Source organism: Neolamprologus brichardi, chromosome 10 (assembly GCF_056152115.1).
Source record: "Neolamprologus brichardi isolate AB-2024 chromosome 10, ASM5615211v1, whole genome shotgun sequence".
Classification (NCBI taxonomy): domain Eukaryota; kingdom Metazoa; phylum Chordata; class Actinopteri; order Cichliformes; family Cichlidae; genus Neolamprologus; species Neolamprologus brichardi.
This window is the reverse complement of record NC_142113.1, coordinates 6,087,430-6,110,025: the sequence shown is the minus strand read 5'-3', so window position 1 is coordinate 6,110,025 and position 22,596 is coordinate 6,087,430. Positions and strand designations below refer to the sequence as shown.

Below are 22,596 nucleotides of genomic sequence, written 5' to 3'. Positions count from 1 at the left end.
AAGTGTGTGCAGCCCTTTTAAAGAAATACTTTACATAGCAGCAGGTTCATAAGGATACCACAAATAAACCCCACTACTTGTTTACCATTTACAGAGAGCTATGCTTGTTTGCTAATTACAGATGGCTTTACATGCATTGTGGCGGAGTCACCTTGGTCGTCTCTATGTTTTGGCTGCTGATGTTGTTGCTGTGCTGTAACTAAGCCAATCAAGAGGGCTAATTAGGGCTCTTGTTGGTAGGCTAATTGCTATTGGCCAAGACCCCACAGGGCTGAGGGCCGTACCCTGTGGAACTCTGTTGTAACCATTGCCCCCACCCCCACTGAAGGAAGCTAATTGGTTTGCAGAGACACACATACACACACACAGCACAGCTGGATCTCTTTCCTTAAGTTACATTTAACCTATGTATATACTGCATGAAAACGCCTTGTTAATGTGACCTGATGGCAGAAAATGTGTTTTAGATAAAGATGTGGTTAAACTTTATTAAACTTTTTGTAAGATTTCAACTTTTAAAAAAACTCAGGCTCTTTAAGCTCTGATCTCACATATCATGTGAGATCAGACATATGTGGGGTTTCAATCTGTCACTTTAAACAATCCGTTTGCTCAGTACCCTGAGCTGGGAGAGTTATTGGAAAAATGCACTCTAATGCCACATAAAGCCATGTGTGGTTGTGAAAGACAGGCAGCAGTTACAATGGACTGGTGCACTTGGACTGAATGGTATTGACCTGGAGGAAAAGCACTTGATTACCAGCTAGTGAAACGAAACTGGAACATCTGAGCAAAATCTCTGTACCGCTTGCAACATCCGCTCAGGAGATACCGTCTCAGGAAAGTGGAGCAAATCCACCAGACTGTTAAAGCCAAGGATTTGCAGTATTTGACAGTGAAGTTACAGACTATAATAATCATATAACACTGTTTACATGATAGTATAAACGAGGATCTTGGACAGACTACAAAAGAAAGACTGCAAAAATATGTAATGAATAAGTATATGAGACACAACAAGTTGGACTATTACAGAAACATTAATGAGATTATGTTTGAGTATTATGCGGCATTCCTCCTTCCAGCACTATAAAATCTCCTCCTATGGCCTCCTGTGTGTTGAGCTGAGTGAACAAAAAGGCTCCTTTTGGGTAGACTTCAGTATCTTCAGGAGAAAGACGGGAAGCAGCAAGAGCAACCTTTTTCTCCTCTCTTCTCTGGGATATTACATGACAGACATTTCACTGCCAGTCAGCTCATCACCCACTGAGACTCAGACCCTGACAATGTCTCTGAATGGAAAAGTCAGAGAAAAGACAACCAGAGTAGACCTTTCTCTGTTTGAGTGGCACCCCTATCCACCACCGCTGCCAGCATTTTGATTTCAAATGGTGATTTGGTTTCTAATTTGGGGTTTCAGCTGTAAATCTGCATGTTTTATTGTGTCATTCTGTTTCAGTGTGTATGTATTCAGTGCACCCATATATAAGCAGGACTGTTTTCTCTGCGTGCGTTCACACTTGTTTGTGTGCCATGCGCATGTCTCAGTGAGTCGTGTTGTGTACCGATTGTGTCTTCTGGTTTCTGTTCTCATTCCAACTGGTATCAGCTGAAAGGCATCTTCTCTGTTATCAGTCCTCATTTTAATTGCAAATGAAGCGAGCGTGTTAGTGATTAAATGGAAAATTGCACATTAATTGATGAGACTGAAGATAAAGCAATTCCAATTACCACACAGTATTTTACGCAGCCTCTCAAGTTTTGCCATCCCTCAAAGGAACAAGCCACCAAATGGTAAATTTGAGCAGGCAATGGTGCATCCATAAATATACACACACTGAAACATAACTTGTGCACAAACACATGCTATACCAAGGCTGCTGAGGCGTGAATGTACATACAAGAGCAGACAAGAACACTGGGGGAAAAAACCCAGAAGAACACCAACAAGATATTTAATTTCAACCCAGCAAAAAAAAAATTCTCTCATGAATTTGAAAGTACAATTTTTGAAGACAATAAGCATCTGTCACCAACCCTTTCCAAAGTCACCAAAGGTGTGTGGTTACACAGTAAGTTGTAAAATTAATTTCGGGTATAAATGACATGTTTGTTCCTCAACAAGGCCCTTTCAATTATTGCAAAGTTCGTAATGCATATCAATTGAAAAGTGCCTGTAGTCACAATCAAAATTCAAGAGCAAGCATAAAATAAAAAATGAGAAGTAGGCATAAAATTATTTCAACAAACATCAAAGGGTTTTGTGAATTTGGATTGGAGGCAGACGTTCTCTTTCATCGGATTGTGTGCAATAAGGAACATTTCTATTCAGCATTCAATTTTCCAACAATTCTCAGGCATAGAATGGGCCTGTGCTCTATTGATGCAAGGTTAGGCTGCAGTGTAGCTGCGGTTTCACCCCGTTTACCTCCGGCATTGAATAAATATTCATATCTAGTCACACATGATGTGATCACTGCCTGTGGACTTCACAGTTCAGCTATGTCTGAAGTGTTTTTTCTCTGCTTTGGTTTAAAGGTGAATTTCTTACAAAGTGTCCAGCTTCTATTATACATGGGACGAGAGTGTTTCGTGCCACTGACTACGGTGATAAAAAGAAACTTTGCGATTTAAACACACAAAGCAGCACCCTGGAGAACACTTCTTGCATGCCAAACTGTGACCTGGTAGGGGGCTTACACTGGTTCATTAATAAAAACAAGCCTGTTGTAGACAGAGATGCGGTATTCTCTCATGTTGACTTATCAACACTTCACAGCAAAGAAGTGAACAGAGGTGATGGTGTTGACAGTCACACAAACTGTGGAGTACAGGTAATGTGAGTCCTCACATGTAAAACTGAAAATAACCATGTTGCTGAATTGGTGGTTTGATGTGAGGCTGTGATGTTCAGATTTTTATAGCACTCTTGAATTCAGTCTTCAACCAGATTAAAGCTGAATGTTAACATTAGCATGCATTAGCGTGCTGTATATGCATACCTATATATATATATGATGTAAAAAAGTGACCAAGTTAAATATGTTTCGTTAGCATGTTTGCTCCATAATATTATCCGTTATCATCTTATTTATTTTAGTTTAGCATGTTAGCCCCACAAGCCAACAACACGGCATAATCTTACATTACCAAGTTGTCCGTGACACTTTCTATCACTTGACGCTGTACACATGTAGACTCCACAGTATCAACTATTACTATCCATCAATCCACTTTCTTCCACTTATCTGAAGCCACTTTCTCTAGCTTATCCGGGGGAACACTGAGGTATTCCCAGACCAGCCAAGAGACATAATCCATCCATCCATCCATCTTCTTCCGCTTTATCCGGGGCCGGGTCGCGGGGGCAGCAGCCTGAGCAGACAAGCCCAGACCTCCCTCTCCCCAGCTACCTCCTCCAGCTTATCCGGGGGAACACCAAGGCGTTCCAAGGCCAGCCAAGAGATATAATCTCTCCAGCGTGTCCTGGGTCTGCCCCGGGGCCTCCTCCCGGTGGGACATGCCTGAAACACCAACCCCAGGAGGCACCCAGGAGGCATCCTTGTCAGATGCCCGAACCACCTCAGCTGGCTCCTTTTGATGTGGAGGAGCAGCGGCTCTACTCTGAGCCCTTCCCGGATGACCGAACTTCTCACCCTATCTCTAAGGGAGAGGCCAGCCACCCTTCGGAGGAAGCTCATTTCCACCGCTTGTATCCGCGATCTCGTTCTTTCAGTCACTACCCACAGCTCGTGGCCATAGGTGAGGGTAGGGACGTAGATCGACTGGTAAATTGAGAGCTTCGTTTTTACACTCAGCTCCCTCTTCACCACGACGGACCGATCCGTCAATCCGTCTGTCAATCTCCGGCTCCCTTCTCCCATCACTTGCGAACAAGACCTCGAGGTACTCGAACTCCTCCAGATATAATCTCTCCAGCATATCCTGGGTCAGCCGCAGGAGCTTCTCCCGGTGGGACATGCCTGGAATACCCCAGCCAGGAGAAAGCATCCATGTCATGGCCGGACCACTTCAACTGGCTCCTTTCGATGTGGAGGAGTAGCGGCTCTACTCTGAGCCCCTCCCAGATGGCCAAACTCCTCACCCCATCTGTAAGGGAGAGGCCAGCCACCTAAAAGGTGAGGGCTGGAACAAACATTGACCGGTAAATCAAGAGCTTTGGTTTTATGCTCAGCTCTCTTTTCACCACGACAGACCAGTAGCTTCTTAACTCAGATAAAACTGAGGTCATTGTACTCGGCGCTGAAAAGCTTAGAAATATGGTATCTAACCAGATTCTTACTCTGGATGGCATTACCTTGGCCTCCAGTAACACTGTGAGGAACCTTGGAGTCATTTTTGACCAGGATATGTCCTTCAACGCACATATTAAACAAATATGTAAGACTGCGTTCTTCCATTTGCGCAACATCTCTAAAATTAGAAATATCCTGTCTCAGAGTGATGCTGAAAAACTAGTTCATGCATTTATTACTTCCAGGCTGGACTACTGCAATTCATTATTATCAGGATGTCCAAAAAACTCACTGAAAAGCCTTCAGTTAATCCAAAATGCTGCAGCAAGAGTACTGACAGGGACTAGAAAGAGAGAGCATATTTCTCCTGTTTTGGCTTCCCTTCATTGGCTTCCTGTTAAATCCAGAATTGAATTCAAAATCCTGCTCCTCACATACAAGGTCTTAAATAATCAGGCCCCATCTTATCTTAATGACCTTGTAGTACCATATCACCCTATTAGAGCACTTCGCTCCCGCTCTGCAGGCCTACTTGTTGTTCCTAGAGTATTTAAAAGTAGAATGGGAGGGAGAGCCTTCAGTTTTCAGGCCCCTCTTCTGTGGAACCAGCTTCCAGTTTGGATTCGGGAGACAGACACTATCTCTACTTTTAAGATTAGGCTTAAAACTTTCCTTTTTGCTAAAGCATATAGTTAGGGCTGGACCAGGTGACCCTGAATCCTCCCTTAGTTATGCTGCAATAGATGTAGGCTGCCGGGGGATTCCCATGATGCATTGAGTTTTTCCTTTCCAGTCACCTTTCTCACTCACTATGTGTTAATAGACCTCTCTGTATTGAATCATATCTGTTATTAATCTCTGTCTCTCTTCCACAGCATGTCTTTTATCCTGTCTTCCTTCTCTCACCCCAACCGGTCGCAGCAGATGGCCGCCCCTCCCTGAGCCTGGTTCTGCCGGAGGTTTCTTCCTGTTAAAAGGGAGTTTTTCCTTCCCACTGTCGCCAAAGTGCTTGCTCATAGGGGGTCATATGATTGTTGGGCTTTTCTCTGTATCTATGAAGCGCCTTGAGGCGACATTTGTTGTGATTTGGCGCTATATAAATAAAATTGAATTGAATTGAATTGCATCCGCATCACTGCAGTCACAGCATCAATCCATCTGTTGATCTTCCGCTCTCCTCTCTCGTAAACAAGAGTGAACAGCCAGTACCCATTTAATTATATTACTTTAGCATATCAGCTCTATAATTTAGCTTATTAGCTTCTTATACTAGGTATACATGGCACATGTAGTGGCATTTACATAACCTTCAGATCAGAAAATAAATGTAATAATCTGCAATCTTTGTAATACCCATTAGGAGTTTACTTCACTAGTTCCACCTTATACTACCTCAGTAAACAAATGTACAGAAAATGTATGGTCTTAATAAAATGAAGACCTTTAATTTTATTGAATTCATATCTTCTTCACTACAGCATGATTCCAATAGAAGTCAATGTGTTTAGTGTTCCCTTCAAAAGCTAAGACTGGTGTGGCCAATTACCAAACTAAGGAAAGATGAGTTAAGTGGCCAAGTCACCTGTAAAAGTCATTACAGCTAATCTTGAGGATGTGAATGTTTGTTTGAAATGCCATGAAATTCCTCTATCAAAATCTATATGGCCCTGTGTGAAAAAGTGTCTCATGTCAGTCTGGAAAGGCAATCTCTAAAGCTGTGGGACTCCAGTGAACTATAGCGAAAGCCATTTTTTTTTACATATGACAATAACATGGAACAGTGGTGAACCAGCCAACCAAATTTACCCCAAGAGTGCAGTAACAACTTGTCCAAGAGGTCACACAAAACCCCAGAACAACATCCAAAGAACTGCAGGCCTCACTTGCCTCAGCTAAGTTCAGTGTTCATGACTCGACCATAGGGAAGAGACTGAGCAAAAAAGGCCTGCATAGCAGAGTTCAAAGACGCAAGCCAATGCATCTCGAAGGCTTGTCTCAGTTTTGACAGAAAACATCTTGATGATCCCCAAGACTTTTGGGAAAATACTCTGTGGAATGACAAGACAAAGGTTGAACTTTTTGGAAGGCATGTGCCCATTTACATAACTAACATAGCATTTCAGAGAAAAGACCATCATACAAATAGTAAAATACGGTAATCTGATGTTAATCTGGGGCTATTTTGTTGCCTCAGGATTTGGAAGACTTGCTGTGGTAAATGGAACCATGAATTCTGCCCTCTACTAAAACCTCCTGAAGGAGAATCACCTCAAGCTGAAGCACACTTGGGTTCTGCAGCAGGACAATGATCCAAAACACACCAGCCACTCCACCACTGAATAGCTTAAGAAAAATAAAAATAAAACTGTTAAGTGCTCTAGTCCAAGTCAATTCAATTCAATTTTCAATTTTATTTATATAGCGCCAAATCACAACAAATGTCGCCTCAAGGCGGATCTGATTGAGATGCTGTGGCATGACGTTAAAAAGGTGGTTTGTGCTCAAAACCCCTCCAATGTGGCCAAATTACAAAATTCTGCAAAGATCAGAGGGTCAAAATTCCTCCACAGCCCTGTGAAAGCTTCATTGCCAGTTATCACAAACGATTGATTGCAGGCAATCACTTTTTCACACAGGGCCAGCAGGCTTGGATTGTTTTCCCCTTATTCATAAACACCTTCTTTCAGAAACTACATTTTGTGTTTACTTGTCTTTATCTTTGTCTAATATTTAAATTTGTTTGATGATCTTAAATATTTAAGTGTATCCAAAAAATAGGAAATCAGGAAGGGGGCAAGCACTTTTTCACATATATTTGTTCACTTATATGATCAGCATTGATTAACCAATGAACCAAACAAAAACCCTTATGTCATTTTCAACAGACTTGTAGAGGCCTATCAAATACACATACGACAGTCTTATTTGCTTTCATTATCGACAGAAATAATGAAATAATCTCACAAGGGCAGGACGCAATTGGAAGAGAAATTAGCCCAGTCCCCATGATGCCACTTTCTTAAAAACCCAAAATAACAACATCACTCAAGTTTGACTGACTTAAATAGTCCAGTACAATTGGACCTGCTTTTAGTATCCAGCAAATTTTCAGACATAATATCTTGTGCATATTGATGAAAATAGGGACAGTGTGCCACAGTTTTACACCAGAGGATAGCTTCTAAGCCACTTACCCATAGATTGCAACACTTTAACATAGTCTGATATCTGAACTGGTGCTGTATGTACATGCATCAAAGAGGCAGTCCTTCCATGCATATCCTGTCATAAAAATCTCATTTAATCTGTCTTGGGTTTGTTGGTGAAAAGGTTGACCTGCAAAAGCAATGAATAACATTTGGAAGTGGGTATGTCACCTTGGTCAGATATTATGCATCTTGATGCCCTGCAAGGGGGGGAGATGAATAAATAAATAAGATGTTTTTGAATACGAGTAGGATCTAATCATTGCCTTATTGTCAGGCCTGATTTACAATGCAAACACCAGGAGGCAAGGCCTTGATGGCGTTGAGTAAAACGATGGAGGGAAGGGTGGAATGGTAATGAGATTTGGGGCCAGGGATGGGGGATGCTATGTACACATTTGTAGTTGGACTCGATGCACAAAATCACAAAACACACAGATCCAAGTGCAAATACACCGCATGCAAGCAGGAATGGGTACGCATGCAAACACAGGCATGTATATTAATGCACAAATTCCAACACTAAACACAGAGATCTCAAAGCTTCAACCAGAGTCATCCTGAGGGCAATATTACAATCACTGTCTCCCAGCATACCACCATACAAGCACGCATACATCTGTATACACACACACACACACACACACACACACACACACTCACACTCACACTCAAAGGCTTGAGTGGATACACGGCCTGAGGCAAAAAGAGTCTAACCAGTGGTCTTAGGGCTACAAATCCCCCCCAGGCTAAAGTGAACTCCATGCATACTGCAGTCAGGACCCGGTCCATGCTCCCAGACCACCTCATTAACCCGATCCAGCAGCAGCTCCCTCCACCCAGCCAACCTCACAACTTTGCTCTTCAACAGTCCAGACTTACCATTCATACTAGTATCATTTATTCATCTGCTCTTGTTGATTGGGCTCATCCTCGCCTGCATGATAAATAAGGCATGGATTTGTAGTTTACTGAAGGATGTGACAGCAGTGTTGTGGTCAGTGCGAGGATTTAGCTAAGATCAAAATGTCAAAATGACAAGGCGTAGAGGGGCTGACGATGTGGGACTCTTGGGTCAACAGGGAAGTATTGGTATGTAATTCTGCATTTCTGCAGTGTCGGGGAAGTTGCTCAGTCTTGCCTCACCGCAGACAGTGTGGAGAGGGACAGAGAAGGATGTTCTGTTGCTGAAATAAAACGTGCAAAAGAAGGAGAACATGGTCCAGTGGACACTGACTGAAGATGTTTGCAATAAAAATAGGTTATATATAGGGATGGGTATTGATAAGATTTTCACGATTCCGATTCCATTTTCAATTCTGTTTTTTGATTCTCTTATTGATTCTTTTTAAAAAAGGAGAACACTAAGGTCTAATAGCTTAGAACTTTGTTTTATATCTTCTCTTTGAACAAGATAGAAATTTAGGAGTAACATGGCCTTACAAACCCAACAGTGAGATCTTAAGAGATCCACAGCCTACGGCTTTTCAATGGGGTGTCACGGGGTCCCCAGGAAAAAAAATTGTAAATGTAAAATAATAAAATAAATATTCTTCTGTAGCAATAACAAAGTATAACATCAATTATTCTGTAACAATTACACAAGAATATCCAGTAATGTCCCTGCCTACAATTAAACACATTCACTTACCGAAAATCATCTGCTGTGGCAAATGGGTGCAAACCTTTGACCACAAACTTAGTCACTGCTCGGTGACATTCGTCTATCCTGGCCTGAAAGGAGACGCTAACGGTAGACTGCAGTGAGAACTGCCAGCATCTGAGCCAGACTCTGTCTGTCTCTCTCATCATGGTTATCTAAATGCAGAGTAATGGCAGGTTTTATAATAAGGCAGATCACGCTAACATAATATGCACTGTTAGTTGATTATTTACCTGCCGCATTAACGTGCAAACGTTACCGCTGCTGCTGGGTTGAGATTCACGAGTCCGGAGCGGAATTAAAAACACGACATTCATTTAAGGTCATCGTGTGTTTTGTGAGCAAATCCTTTTGTATATTTGTAGTGTTTCCTCCCTTAAATGAAATATCTACTTTGCAAGTATTGCAAGTTGCCCTGTTGTCATCCATTCTCGTAAAGCAAAACCAAACTTTTGAGCGTTTGAGCCGCTTAGGCGCCGTGTTTCCTGCCAGGTAAATGACGCTCCGCAACGTGGTGACGTCATTCGGGGCGACTGGAATCGATAAGGGAATCGTTTGCAAAAATGGCAAACAATTCCAAGGAATTGAAACTCTGGGAACCGGTTCTCAACAAGAACCAGTTTTCGATACCCATCCCTAGTTATATAGGTATTGGCTACGATATCTAGTCATTTCATTTTAACTAAATCACTAGCTGCATCATAATTATCAACAAGATGCTTCTTATCATCAAGTCTTCTCCCTCTCTTTACTCACTTCACTCCAAAGGTTCCTCTGACTTTCAATTTCCAATGACATTTTGTGCTTGAATTTAAATGTCTAACCTTTCCAGTTTATTCTTTCATGCTGAACTTGATGAATGTCCTTCACAAATTCAAATATACCCCACAATCTTAATGAAGACTTGGGATTTCCTGTGGGTGTGACAGTTTGCATGATTCGCCACTTTCTTTGAATGTGGTGAACAATGGCGCCAGCACTCCACACTGACTGCAATTCTTTTCTTTGAATTTATGCAAATGTTTGTTTGGATATTACAGATTCCAGTTTGATTCCATTGCTTCCTGCTTTTAAAATTAGATTAAAAAACACAGACTAAAATGGATGGTGGTGAAACTACAGTGCAGTGGAAACATTTTTGGAATCCCCCGTAGGCAGGTGGTTTGCATGCAAATAGCCTTATTAACATAGCTAAAAACCCTTCTTGTAATGAGGTGAATTTTTAATCTAAAGAGACTGAACACATAAGACAAAGAATATTCTTGCAGCAGGTAAGTCATTCTACCATCGTAAATTCAATTCAATTTTATTCATATAGTGCCTTTTCACAGGTACAGTCACCTGTACATTGTAAAATAAAGACCCTGCAATATTAGAAAGAAATCCCAACAATCCCACAACCCACTCAAGGAAGATCAGCCATCCAGCACAGTGAGTTTAAGGTGAGGGGAGAATCTGAAAACTAGTCTAGAAGAGTATTTATCGGAGGTTTCAACTTTTGCTGTGGTTTGGATAATGGAAGGTGGATAAACGAAGGTTTTGTGATAGACAAAAGCCGAGGCTTCTGATTAAGTATTAGAAAATTAATTAATTATTTCCATGAGGCTTTAAAATGTCATAGTAACATATTTGGCTATAACTCAAATGTGTTACTGTAAAGGTTTGTTTCGACGCAGTAGGCTCCAGTCCACACCTCAATCTTCCATCAAAATAATTATAAGACGAACATGGATATTCTCTACTACATATACAACACACACGACAAACATGGCATGAGGCCACCAAATGGTTGGCGGGCCGACTTCAGCAAACTTATTTTTGTTTCAGCTGTGTCGTGGATAAATTTACACAAACTGGCTCTGCATCATTTCGTAAAACAAACATATACACAGGCACACACACTCCTGGGAAGAGTGGGTGGGTTGGGTGGAGAGTGCCAACAATGCGCTCCCCTCCATCAACAAAAATAGCAGTGTAACAGCGTCTTTCTAGTGGAAAAAGCCCAGAGAACCAGAGATAAAATGATGGTTGGTGGATTTCAAAGCAAATTCATTAAATGACAGCTGTGATATTCTGTACCTTCTTGTTTGTATATAGGACCAAAGCCAAGCGCGCTTCCGCCAAGTGGGATCGATATCACATGTTTCTGTGGTATAGAGCTCAATGAAACAATGGCTTTGCACCATGGTATTCAAGAAAATACTAAAAATCACTGAAATATATGAATGAATACCCTCATCATTCATTATTGTCTGCAAATTTAAATGAAACTAGTTTGATGAAGTGAAACTTTTTAACTTCACATAAACAGTGTAGGGGAGTAACAGAATACATGTACCGCCGTTATGTATTTAAAATACAAAATATGAGTAACTGTATTCCGTTACAGTTACCATTTAAAAAGGTGGTATTTAGAATACAGTTACTTTGTTGAAATAAAGGGATTACACGGCGGTGTTTTCCTGTTTCATATGTTAGGTTATGCCCTCTCTATTTTTGCTAATTCCACACTGGTGGAAACCCAAACAAAACACGCATTAAGAGGCTCAAATGCCTGTGTCTCAATGTCACGTCTCATAATGACGTGAAGAAATGATTTAATATGAAGGCAATAGGCAGAGTGTTACAGGCATCGCCCTAAAGAATGTAGCCTCATGGGCAGTGTAGTCTGTGCTGCAGGGAGAATGGACTGCCATATCCGTTATTTGTCCGTGAGCGTGAGGGAGGGAGAAAAAGGAGAGTGGAAAAGTACAAGCTGTCACCGAGCAGAAACGGGAGCTGGAAGCATGTAAATATAATAATAACCACTGCAGCCAAGAAGAGAGCCTGACGAGCCCAGTTGTAAGTAAGCTATTAAGACTCGACTGTTCACTGTGTTCGTGTTTTCCTGCGAAACAATAAGTTCCATTGGAGCAGCCTTTCAACGCCTCTCGCTGTCCCTGCATGGAAAGTTGACCCAGACAACAAAGTAAAGCAAGTTTTTAGCTACGAGCCCGACACGAACCCCACGGGTCCCTTTAGGTCCCTTTACTACGGTTCGGAGTCGCGGACTTGTTTTATATACGCACGGAATAGTTTTCTATACGAGATCGCTGCAAAAAGTGCAGCCTTACCTAATGTCCACTCTACTGTTACTCATTTTATATTAAGATTTAAAAATGTAGTTGGTATTGGTATGGCGAGTAACCCTCAGTAATAGTAATAAATCACACAGAAATAGGACATTCATGTAGTTTTAAAAAAGCATGATAATATATTAAGTAATCCAAAGTATTCAGAATACGTTACTCTCATTGAGTAACGTAATGGAATACTTTACAAAATACATTTTGGGGGATGTATTCTGTAATCTGTAGTGGAATACATTTTAATAGTAACCTTCCCAACACTGCACATAAAGAAAAAGCACAGAACTCCACCTAAATGTACAGATCTTAGTAGTTGTCATTTCATTTGATGACTCTAGTGAATTCCATAAGTGGATGAGAGATTTTAAAAAAAAATGAACATTGTGTTTTACTTTATATAGTGTATGTCACTGCAAAATGAAAATGGCTTGATTGCGTACCCATTTTCCCAGTAGCTACTGATAGCGTTTCATTAGGTCAAACAGCTGTCAAGCAGTTATTCTTTAAACCAACTCACTTTAAATATAAATCAAACAAATTCATTTCTTGCTTAAATGTATGAAATTTGGGTCAGCTATGTGGTAGATTGAACTCAGAACTAAAGAGGTAGTTCATAGAATGAAAATATATGAAACAAAAAAAACATTATTTATGTATGTGTAGTACATATCAGGCAAATGGGTATTAAAAATACTCAAAAACTGCTCAATTAATGTGTCTACTCTTTTTGGTCTTAAGATAAAAGTGATGGAATGAAAACTAAATGTATACAACATTGATTAATGTGTTGCTCTTTACGTCTCAAGTTTTTCTTCTTTAGCTACTGTTCTGGGCCTGTGTAGGGCAGAATTCATGAGACATTCAACTCAGGACAACATTTTTGAGGAATGCAGAACATGTTATGTCACACTCTCCAAGGGTTTCAGCTTGGACCAGGGTGGTAAACCAAAAACATTGTCTCGCTTCCTTTTGACTTACCAAAAGAAACATTGTATTTACGATTTATGCACGAGCGACATTCATTTGTTTAAACTGAAACGCTAAGCTGGGCATGCAAATCACATCTGTGAAACAGTTCCAAAATAATTTAAAAAAGGAAATTCAGAAACCCTTACGATGGAATGACTAGAAAGTATAAAACCCTGATGGCAATATCCTAAAGTTAGAGGGAATGATGAAGGCAATATGAGGCCATCTAACAGAGTTCCTTTACCTTCTTATTGATACATTTGGGTTACTTAAATAATCATCCAATAGTAATTATGTTAACAACTCCCCTCAAGTCCTGACTTTGAGCTTAACAAAGTTATTCATAGAGGTTTTAGTATGAAACATACATATACAAATACATTTGTGCCATTGAGCTGTTTTCCAAGAAGAGCATCTGAGGCATTCTGATGTTGAAAGGTGTTGCGTGGCCGAGTGTCTGCACTTGACACGCAGATGCACATATGGAAGCAAGATTTCCTCTGCTAGCTGATAACCATCAGAACACTGAAGGTAGAAAATTCAAGCTGAAATTGGAATGCCCAAGCTTGTGTAAATGTAATCTACAAGACTTTCCCCACTGAATCCTTCCCCAACACTATGCTTGTCTTCTCTCCTCCTCCACCACCACCACCATCTTTTCACTCACTCCTCCTCGTCCTCCACTGTCATGTTTTCTGGCACATACATTGTGTAGATTATCTGCCATTGCGTCTGTCAAGTTCTTTTTTTTTTATGGATACCTCCCTATCACAGTGAGGGGAGCCATCTGTGTAATCCTAGAACAAGTTTAGGTACTGGCAGTGTAACGCGGCTGATTAATAAATTGTACAGGATGCATGGCCGCTTATTTGTTTAAAAACTTAATTGGCTACAGAAAAAACTATGTATATGTGTAATGCAATGTAATGTAAGTTGACCACTAAAAACAAGAATGGGTGGAATAAAAGTTCTATTACAATAACTATATTTTTTCTGGTATTAATCATAAGTAGAGCTTGCTAAACTGAACAGATAGAGCGGTTGGTTATTTGACAATATTGATTATTACTTACAGCAGGCACTAGAAAATATTTTGACAATTTTCTCTAAATTTCTCCACTGCTAAAGATCCATTGAGACTAAGTAGCAAGCTGCTTTTGGATCTGAATAATAAAGTCAGTCCAGAAGTGCCAGAAAAAATTCAGTTCTTAGTTATGTTTATATCTTTACCCACCATTTTAGCAAAGGATCGAAAATGAGGTTTTTGCCGTTGATACATGGTTGCAATACCCTCAGCATAGTGCGTGCATTCTCTGGATTAAGTATCTTAGACCATTACTTTTTCAAATAAATAGCTATGGTGTTCTTGCGCACATTGTGAATGTTGACTCATTGGCCCATTCACAATGTTTCGATCTCCCTCTGACTCTTGTACCTTATATATCTTGTACCAACTCTGCAGCTGGTAAAAGCTAGAGAGAACTACGAGGAGCTTGCACTTGTAATTGTTTCTGCTACTGTCTCCAACAATGTTGCTGGATCCAACTTCAGTATTGGCACTGACATTGTCCTTAACACTGTAACCAATTTAGTTAGGACAAGTTTGTCTTCGACTGAAGAAAATATAAGAGCATCCTTGAACATATGCAGCATGGTGGAAAACCCAGACAGGAATTTTGCCACAAAGATTGGGATAAAATCTGCTGACAAGCTGAAGGAATGCTACAGACATGGTCACATCTTTGCCAACTCTCATCTCAAGATGAGGCCTGTGACATGAGAAAGATGGCTTTGGTTTTCCAGCCTCTGGCAGAATTGGTAGAACAGACTGACATCGAACATCATATTCCAAAGGCCCATCTTGAAAATCATGGACAAGTACAAAGTCAGCCTGGATACCTCTAAAAAGGGCCACAATGGAATATGTTATCAAAATGAGAGATTTAGTTCATCAGTAATTTATATATGTCATTATTTATTGATCAGGCATGGTCTGATGACCTGAGTGTCTTCTCTGAAAACACTTTGTAAACAGGGTGTCTTTGGTTCATGAGGTAGAGCAGGTCATCTATTAATTGGAAGCCAGCGAAAAAGAAGTTGTTGATTTCTTTAGTCTACATGCCAAAGCCAAAGTATCCCTGGGCAAGATGCTTTCATTGCATGTTAGACAGAAAGCACTAAGACGTTTATGAATGTATGTGTTAATGTTTTATAAAGTACATTGAGTGTGTACAGAAGAAACACGCTATATAAAAACTAGCGCTGTCAGCATTAATCTCGTTAAAATGAAGTTAACCCCATAACCGCATTAAATCTCCGTTAGCAAGTTATCGCGGATCACCATGTGCATGGGGCTGCACGGCATCAACGCGTTAGGGCAGTTAGCTCGTTAACGTGTTAGTGCCGTCCAGCCCCACGGACGAGGCAATCCACGATTACTCGCTAACGGAGATTTGCCGCGTTAATACGGTTATGGCGTTAACTTCATTTTAATGAGATTAACGCTGACAGCACTAATAAAAATTAGTCAGCTACTAGATTACCAGCTCTCTGTTTGTGTCATTGAGCATGTTTAGGTCAGCTAGTGTGATGACAGAGAAGATGGCCTTGTGCAAGTATTTGCATATTTATTCTGTGTCTACAGGTGATAATGAAGTGTATGTCAGCAAGACTTTAGGGACATAAATTCAAACTGATAGTAATCATGGTTTATTTTAGCCATGGTCATTAACAACTCCAATCACATGTATAACTAAGCTCCTAAAGGTCATATCAGAATGTAGAGGCAACCTTTATAATTTTTGGGGATGAGTTCCTGCCCCAAGTGGAGGAGTTCAAGTATCCCGGGGTCTTGTTCACAAGTGATGGGAGCCGGAGATCGACAGACGGATTGGTGCTGCGGCCGCAGTGATGCAGACGCTGCACCGGTCCATTGTGGTGAAGAGGGAGCTGAGTGTAAAAGTGAAGCTCTCAATTTACCGGTCGATCTACGTCCCTACCCTCACCTATGGCCACGAGCTGTGGGAAGTGACCGAAAGAACGAGATCGCAGATACAAGCGGCGGAAATGAGCTTCCTCCAAAGGGTGGCTGGCCTCTCCCTTAGAGATAGGGTGAGAAGTTCGGCCATCCGGGAGGGGCTCAGAGTAGAGCAGCTGCTGCTCCACATCGAAAGGAGCCAACTGAGGTGGTTCGGGCATCTGACAAGGATGCCTCCTAGGCGCCTCCTGGGTGAGGTGTTCCGGGCATGTCCCACCAGGGGCCCGGAAGAAGATGGATGGATGGCACTTATTACAGTTTTCGAGGTTTAATGAAGGCTATTCAAAGTTTTCTTTGGGACACAGGCTGCTTCTTCACTCATTTTCAGTCCCTGTACTTGACCATTTTCAGGAGACAGTTTTTTTCTTTGTTATGCACCCTAACACCAAACTATTTATCGACGGATGAGCTACGGTTGTGCCCACAAATAATAACAACTTACCAAAGAACTAATTATGAATATATTTTTAGCACTTTGTTACTAACAGCTGGTCACAAAAACACTAATGATTTGTTCTTATTTCTGTAGTTAGGTATAAAGTAGCATTTTTGCACCAATAAGGTGATTCCTAAAGCGCTATAAGCTCAAAACCTGTCAGAATGGTGTGCAGTGTGTGGACAACTAGAGGACCAAAGAGGAAGTGACATCTCAGATAAACTGTATCTGACCTAAGAAATCATAAAAAAACAAAATGAACAAAGACTTGACACAGGACCTGAGAGAGTGTTTACCAAAGCCTCATTAGAAACAAAAGCACTCAGAGAGTGCAAAAGGGCAAGGGCTGTACTAAAACTATGATATTTTATTCTGTATTCGGTATTTTTTATTCTTTATTTTATCAGCATTGGTAATATGGAAACCCCAATAATGATGTCTGCATTGTTTTTGTAGATCATTTGTGTTGATGTCAGCATTTTTAATATGAAAAGGTAGTGTAGTACATTAATGTTTTTGTTTCATTGTGAGGTCAATTATTTATTGTATAGAAAAAAGAATATTTTAAAGGGATATATTGGTTTAAAGTATGATTCAATGGAAACTAAATTGTTTCCCAATTCATGTGAGCCTGACCTTTGACGTATGACCTTGAAGCATTACATACTAAGATGGTGAATATGATTCAATCCATATGATTGGAGCAGCACTGGATGAAATCGTTGGCGTCTATAAACTGTAAATGATATATTCATGCAGTGTATACTTGGTGGCCTCATTGTGATGTCATTGTGGTGTCAAGTACAGCTCTCTCATTCCCCTTATGATACATTACTTTATTTTAATTTTTTTTCAAAGTTAATTTTGAACTTGGGATCTAACAGTGAAGGTCAACATCAAATACTCATGTCCCCCAAGGCCTAGTATATTGTTGTGAAGTTTGAAGACAAGCCATACAAAACTGTGCAGAGTAGGATCATTTTAACAGACACCAAAATAAAAGGCAGTCAACACTGAAAAAAGAACGTTTTCATTCTACTCAAAGAAATTACAAGAACGGTTGCCTAAATTTGCGTACACACTGTGCGTGATTCGCTTGTAACACATTGCTATGAAGCTGCCAGCTGGTTGCTTGTAGACATTCCAGGCTCCGGTTGCTTGGTGGTCACTACATTGCTGCAAACTGTTTGCAGTGTGTACAGAGCTTACGACAGTTCAGGCAGTGTTGAAGAATAATGGTTTATGACAAAAGCAGTATTTAAAATCATGTATATTTACACGTTTCAATAAATTATTCCACTGTTCCTAGTAAAATATAAGGAAATGAGTGATGTCTCACAGCTTTTGCACAATGCTCTTTTTGTGTAATAGTACAATTATTATTATTTATTTTCTCCCACATGTCATCATTTAATTTTGAGTACTGCAATCTAATACTTGTGATACCAGCTGTGGGCAAATGAGCAATGAGCACGTTTGACTAATTATAATGCAATGTGTTTGTAATCTACAAAAACTGACTTTACTATGAAAACTGTGAAGTCAATTTTACTTGAAGATTTAAAAAATTTAGTTGAGGTTAATCATGTTTTTCTAGCTTCCACCTCCATAGATGCTGTAAAACCTTCAAAAAAAGTTCTAGTTTCCATGAACTAGCACTGATATCTTTATTTTGTTAAGGAAATGTGTGGACTCAACCATACAGAAAACAATGGAAAATAAAATAGGTAGCTGATTATTACTGGTCCTGAACATCAGACTCTTCTGAGAGGCTCAGCTAATGCTTGAAAGTGAAATTTAATGAATGGAGCCACCTGCAGAAGGCCCTGTTGCACAACCTCACCACCCCCACAATATACACACACAAACGCCCTAACAATGAGATCAGCAGAAGGGAATATTTGAGGAGACTAGTGGGGGATTAATGAGAAGGGGATTAGAAGGTGGGTGGCTCTCTCTCTCTATGTATTTGTGTGTGTGTCTGTAGTGTTAGCCACTTGAGTGTCAGCATAGCTCTGGTTAGGGACAGGATTGTTTTGAGTTTGTCTTAGCGGGACAAGGCTAGCAAGCAGTCAGAAAGGCAGGAGTAGGTTTAAAGAGAGCTGTTGGTGGCCAGACTGAACTAGAGACTGAGATGAGTGAGCAGACTGGTATGTATGACAGCTCTGCACTGAGAAGCCCGGCCAGAGTAATGACAGGTCATACTCTCTGAGCATGCAAAGCAGAGAGTGGACCGAAGGCAACTGGGCTCTTGGTTTGGTAAACCTGTTTCTATTTTATTTTTTTCAACAGTAAGCCAGTTCTGTATTTCATGTAGTAGTAGATTGTAGCAGATAAGAGCTTTGATTTCAGTGTGAATTTACTTTGACTCATGTAGATAAAAAGGAAGTGATAAAAAGTACACAGTGTATGATTGGATTTTTGTTTGAAAATGAAAACATTGGGGGGGAAAAATTTTAAAGTACAAAAAAAACAATACAACAAGAATTGGAAAAGTTAATTATCTCCTATGTGAAGGTCTGACGACACAGAATATATTTTAACTGAAGCAGAAGTGAGAATAAAGCTTAGTTATGGGAAATCATTTTTAAACTCGATACTTAAATCTAAACCTAAATCCGCTAAATTCTAAACAAATGTGGATTCCAAGAAATTCAGTTGAATTAATTTTAAGTGATTTTAATTCATTTCCAACAAAAGTCACAGAAGAAAATGCTCATTAATACTTAGTGGTAAGTAAACCACTGTTTTTCTCTAGCTGAGCACCCAAAGCACTTTCCCACACAGTGGATGTATGAATGGGTGAATGAGGCAAGTTGTGTAATGTCATACAAGCACAAACAGTCTGTCCAGCCAAACATTTGTACACATTCATACTCTGATGGATGCATCGGGGAGCGACTTGGGGATAGCATCTTGCCCAAGGATATTTGGCATGCAGACTGGAGGAGACAGGGATCAAACCACCAACCTTCCAATTAGTAGGTGACCTGCTCTAGCTCCTGAGCTACAGCCGCCCCACAACACCCCACTGTTAAATGTCAAAATAAACAAGAGAAGGTAGAGATTATATCACTGAAATCATTTCAATCAGACTTCCATGCTTTGATGTGAGGAAGGTTACTTTGCTCAACACTTCACAAATCAAATTTTTTCATTGTCTTTTTAACATTTTTCTCTCTCCAGAGTGCAAGCTTCAGTGCATCACACATTTATCTTAGATCATTTAAGTGTATTTCCATTGGACGTGAGTAAAAAGCGAAAGAAAGAAACATACATTTTGTATTTCAAACTTTTCATCAGGTTTCATTACTTCCAGTTGGGCGCTTTTAAGTGCAAAGTGAAGAAGGGAACAGTGGGGTGATCGAAACGTCATAGTTTTATTTTTCTTAAACACTGGATTAAGAATATAGTGAGATGGGGGAGAACATTTAAAAGAAAACTGCAAGGCGCTCATGTTTTGCACTTTTGGGGCAGTCATTTTGTATTTAAGTTTGAACATTTCCAACTGAATAACACAGGGTATCAGGGTACCACAAGCGTATCAGAGCTTCAAGTAAAAATAACAGCTGCACATCATCAGTGAAGCATTACTACTCACTGCGCAACAACTCTGATAAAAACTAATGGAAAGCAGAGGATGAACATCCTGTTTACATCCTAAGAAGGTAACATATGAAGCTGTTTTTAATGTGCAGCAAAACTGTCTTACATGCACTTTATAAACTGTAAATACCATATGGATGTCATCTAATTCCTTTCACAGACCAGCTCACATAAGACATGCAGGTGCAAGTAGATCTAAAACTGAAGCTATGCTCATAAGAAGGGAACAAACAGAAAATGAAGTGCTGTTGGATTCATCTGAAATGTGAAGACCAAATAATGAAGCCAACACCAGCAGTGTTTGCTGCTCTTGGCTGGACAGGCTCTGTTTGTCTTAGTGTCGGGGGGCAAAGAGAGCTGGCAGCTGAATGGAATTCTTCGAAACACCAAATAAACCCATATTAAATTTCCTCTGCAATGCTTTAGGGAGAGGGCTGAATATGACAGGGAGGACGGACAGAAAGGAGGACAGCAGGAGCTCATTGTGTAGAGGCGAAGGTACACTGCAAAGTAGGTAGGTAAAGAGCTCAAAATATAGAGATGGGAAGGTGAGAAGAGACTGAGAAAGATGTTTGCAGGCTGTGAAGGGAGGATAGGGAAAAGGTCCAGAGGGAAATGGAGAGTGCAAGGTCGCAAAGGATGTAGAGGAGAAGCTGTGAAAAAGGTGAAAAAGAAAAGAATAAGTAGAAAGTCATGGTAGAAAGACACGCCGAACAAATGAAAGTCACTATGTAGGCCCCAAACTGGATTCCTACCAGAAGAGAGGCACTCTGGGCATCTACCAGTCATAGTCATAGCCCTGCTTTTGTAATGCTTAACGTTACTGTGCACAGGTCTGAAATGAAGTTGAGTATCACACAGCTTTTTGTGGCCACTGCTGCAAAAAGTGAATATCTCATTCATGCAGAACAGATGTGTGAAGTCTACGTACATCACAGTTTTGGCAAAGTGCAGTGCTGTGAAAAAACAATTGCCCTGTTTCTGGGTTATAGTTGTCACATGTGCATGTTTCAGATGATCGAACAAATGTTAGATTTAATATCAGACAAAGATCATCTGAGGTTATGATGATTACATTTATTAATTTGGCTGCTCAAATGTACTTGGCCCTATGTGAAAAAGTAATTGAATTGACTACAATTAACAACATTTGCTAGAAACCTTCAGTCTTACCGGCCACACCCAGTCCTAATTACTGCCAGACCCACTGAATCAAGATATAAAAGTAGACTAAAAAGCGACAAGTCACGTCACGATCTAAAGACACTCAAGAACAGATGAGAAACAATATAACAATAACACATCCAGGAGGTGAAGAACCCAAAACATCATCTAAAGTAGTTAAAGATACGTGTGGAAGTCTGACAATCTGGAGCTGCTTTGCTACTTAAGGACCGGGACAACTTGCTGTAATTGATGAAACCATGAATTCTGCTCTATACTGGAAAATCCTGAGAGAGAATGTCTGGCCATCAGTTTGTTCCCTGGAGCTCAAGAAAACTAGGGTTGTGCAGCAGGATAATAATTGGAACACATCAGCAAATCCACCTCTGAACAGCTCAAAAATAAAGAAGGTTTGGCCTGTCAGATTGAGATGCTTTGGCATGACCTTAAACATCTTCTTCATACTTAAAAAAACAAACAAAAAAAACCTTTAATGTAGTTAAATTAAAACAATTCTGCAAAAAAGAGTGGGACAAAATTTCTTCAGAGTAATGTGAAATTGCATTGCCAGTTATCGCAGGTACTCCATAGTCCCCTCAAAGCATGCATGGGGTTAGGTTTGTTTGGTGATTCTAAACTGACTGTTGATGTGACTGGTTGTCTCTATGTGTTAACCCTGCCCCAGACTTGCTGACACGTCCATGGTGTATCGTGCCTGTGGCCTTTATTGGATAGGCAGAAGAAAATTGATATATGGATCTGAAACATGTAGCTGTGACTAACATGTAAAGAAATCAGAAAATACTTTTTCACAGCATTGTAAAAGTGAAACCTAATACATAGATGTTGGAAAAGACTTGTTACAGTTGAATTCTCCAGGTGTGATATTTAAAAATGAGAGCAGATTAACTCTCACAGTTAGTGAGTTGTAAAATAAGGTTTCCATGGACCCGTCCATCCATTGGACCAGTGGACCCTGGGGGACTTTGCAGAGAGTGTGATAGAGTAGACTGAGGAACCTGGTCATTCAACAGGGCCCAGAGTATAGCTGCTGCTCCTCTGCACTGAAAAGAGCCAGTTGAGGTGGTTCAGACGTCTAATTAGGATGTCTGCTGGACACCTCTTAGGTGA

The 22,596-nt window shown here is 40.4% G+C and overlaps 1 protein-coding gene across 2 annotated transcripts in view; it reads right to left on the bottom strand.

Moving 5' to 3' along the window:
• pknox2 (pbx/knotted 1 homeobox 2) overlaps positions 1 to 22,596 on the bottom strand; it is a 103,225-nt gene that overhangs the window by 42,443 nt on the left and 38,186 nt on the right. The gene's annotated exons all lie outside the window — the stretch shown is intronic.